General features: G+C 46.4%; 1 pseudogene; it reads right to left on the minus strand.

The window, feature by feature from the left end:
• Positions 1-647: 647 nt before the first annotated feature.
• Positions 648-2,485, minus strand: LOC129126953 (E3 ubiquitin-protein ligase makorin-2 pseudogene; annotated as a pseudogene).
• Positions 2,486-3,344: the final 859 nt, after the last annotated feature.

Here is a 3,344-nt window from a genome sequence, read left to right on the forward strand (position 1 = left end):
TGGAGGGCACAAAGAGTTTCTGCCCCAGCTCTTCCATTTGCCAGGACACCCGTGGAGCTGCTGCCATCACCATTAGTGATTGTTAATGGGAAGTCTCAACAAGAGAAAAAAAAGCTGCTGAAAAATTCCAGGCGCTGTCACCACTAAAAACCCTCCCACACCTTGATTCACAAATCACTACTTTTTTGAGTGTCTGGAATAAACATTTACCCCTGAGAATTCAAAATTTGCTTTTCTCTGAGTATTTAGCAGCACTTTCCAATAAGATCTGCCTCCAAGATCCCCAGCTAATGGCAAGACAATCATTGTAAGATGTGTTCAATGACAATGCCTTTTGCTGCAGCAGCACAGATGACAGGATTTACAAGCCTCTGGGTGCTGCACTTGTCCTATCTCCTAGAAGAGGAAAGCAAGGCTCAGCTGTTTAAGATGAACTCATCAGGGATTTAACAAAACTGGAAGAGAGAACTAGCTGAAAAGAATTATAGTTTCTATCCAGAAGGAAATATAATGTAAGTGCTGTTCTTCAAGGGAAGGTGGAAGAAGTAGCAATTAAAGGTTGCCTGAACTTAATTAATTAAAGGAGCTACACAGGACAGTGAGAAGTGACTGCTGCACTCACAACAGACACGGGGAGTGCAGAAAGGTGAAGGCAGCACAAGAAATAGTCCTGAGGTTGACTCAGAGACAATTTGTGAGGCACCAGGTTCCTGAGGAAAGGCAGGTTTGGACTGATCACTGTGGCCTCCTGTCACTTGTGTCCCTCTGTCCTAGAGAACCCTGGCTATGCTGCACACATGAGGCAAAGGGAAAAGTGAAAAACTCAGTATGACTGGTGCAACTTGTGGGGAAACTTTTGCCTCATAATTGTTTTCACCTGTGAGGGCTTGAACAATGCTGCAAATGCTGCTGCTTTTACTGGGGTAGAAACAGCCGTGGATGAGTCAGAACATGGAAATAGCTCAGCTGACAGGGGAACAAAGAGCCTGGGCTCCTGCCATAGTGTAGAGGCAGTCACTGTGTTTGGAGAAGAGTAATTCCCAATTGTGCATTCCAGCATACAGAACAACTGCTCAGAGAACCCAGCATTTCTGCAGGACCTTGTTGCCTCCTTCAGCCCTTTTGTTCCCTGCAAAACTTCTTTCCAAAGACACTTTCATCCACACTGGCACATTCCTTTCCCTTTTTCAAAGTACTTGCAGGGCTTTTTTCCCCACTCAGCTTAAACTCCTTAATCAGCTCATTTTTCTTCTGCTTTTCTACCCAGTACACATTGGGAATGACAAACTTGAATATTACTTTGCACTCTGGACAGGACTTGATGATGGATTTCTTGAACTACTTGGCACATCTCCACTGCTAAATGCAGGACAAGAAGTGTGTGTGGTTGCAGTTGGAAGGGATCCCAAACCTCCTCTCAGAGGCTGGTGGTTTCTCACACAGCACTTCCACACAGATGCTGCACACCTTGACCTGACAGGCCTGGAAAGCAAAGGCCTTCTCCATATCAAGCTCAAATGTTGCCATGCACATAATCTTGTGAGCCTTCCTCTGTTCTTGGTTGAAAGGGTGAAGCATTTGCTGCCCACATTTCAGCCATGACATGCAGCACTCTCCCAAGTGCCACATTCCCTCCACCCTGTATGGACACAGCTGCTCCTTGTCACCACAGGAGCTCCCAGATTTTCCATCAACTGCAAATTACTTCCAAGTGGTAATGGGGCTTCACTTCCAGATTGTTATTTTGGTCACTGCAGCACAGCACTGCTCTGAGGGCACTGGACTTCTGCTGCTCTTCACTCAAGCCACACAGATTTCTGTCCCTGAGCCCCCTCTTGCTCTGTGCTCCAGGTGGTGGTGGGACCCCTGTCAGGCTGTGGGGGAGTGCCAGGGATGGCACAGTGGCTGTGGCTCACCCCGAGGCTGTGAGCCTCATCTGATCTCACCTGTACCAAGCACTGTAGGCACACTGTCCCTTCTGGAAGTACTTGAAGATGGTGGAGGATTTACTTGAAGGAAATCATGTGAGAACAGACACTTGTTTGCCTCCCAACACTCTCAGTGCACGTGGTACCTGCACATCACCTGCTCTGTGTTCATTGTGGCAGCACACTGCCTGGCCCCTGCCCCCTGACTTGTGGCTGTTGAGCACAGAGAGTCCAGAGGACAATGGAAAGAACAACCAGAGGTACAGCAAATGAGCCCTGGAAGGAGGTGCAGAAAAAAGATTACTTGATTTAATCTGGGGGAAATGGAAGAGATGCATGATGACACCCTTCAAATAGGTAAAAGTGCAGTATAGAAGGTAATAAACTATCATCTGTGTCTGCCAGGGGACAAGAAGTGATAGGTTGCAGTAAGGGAGATTTATTGGTTACAATTAGGAAGGGCTCACATTAGACTGTGTGGGGAGCAGATGAAACCACCAGCACAGGAGCCTTGGAAGAGGTGAGACACCCTGTGACCAGGAATGGTTTAGCCAAAGAAGTTCCATCTCCCTCACATTTATTTCCTATGATCTTTTGTTATACTATCCACATGATAAAAATGTCCCAGAACCTCTCCCCACTCTCTGGGAGACCTGAGCAGTGCTTTAATATCTGTGCCTCAGAGACAGGCTCTTGCCAGGCTGTTCCAGCTGCTTGGGCTGCAGGGAGATCAGCTCATGTCCTTTTAATGACATAATTAGGAAAAAACAGGATTCCAAATGATCTACTGGGTATCAACAACCCAACTGTCACTGATTTTACATGAAGCCAACTGGAATTTCACAGAACAGACTGCAGTGCCAGGCAGACCTTACAAGGACTGCAGTAAGACATCTTTGCCACTGTAGCAATCTCATTCCTTGAAGCAACAGACCGTTTCAATCAGTTCTTGCCATGGTAGTTTTGTTATCTGACTTTTACTTAATTGGTTACTGCTGGGTTGTCTTGGAGACTTAAGATGTGCTCTTTGAAACCACTGGATTCTTATATGCAGCCTAGGAAAGAGAAATGGGATTTCACACAGCAAAGTTGTCAGTAACAAAGCTGGACCAAAAATGCTGAACCACTACATAAATGCATTATCTGGTGTCCAGCAACACAGCAGTCTGCTAAGCTCAACCTTGGAGATTGGCTCCCAGCAACTGAAACCCTAAATTATTATTTTAATAATCATGTCTGAATTCTTGTCTGAAGTCAACTGCTACTGCAGAGGGCAAGTCAAAGTTTACTGTGGCCTCGTTGCCTGGGTTGGCTATCCCTGTGTGTGCACTCACCAGCCCTCAGGTTTGGCTGCCCCCTCCCCAGTTTTCACATCCAGATCTCTTGCTGATTCCTCTTTTGAAGGTTTTTGTTTCT

Source organism: Agelaius phoeniceus, chromosome 15 (assembly GCF_051311805.1).
Source record: "Agelaius phoeniceus isolate bAgePho1 chromosome 15, bAgePho1.hap1, whole genome shotgun sequence".
NCBI classification, from domain to species: Eukaryota; Metazoa; Chordata; class Aves; order Passeriformes; family Icteridae; genus Agelaius; species Agelaius phoeniceus.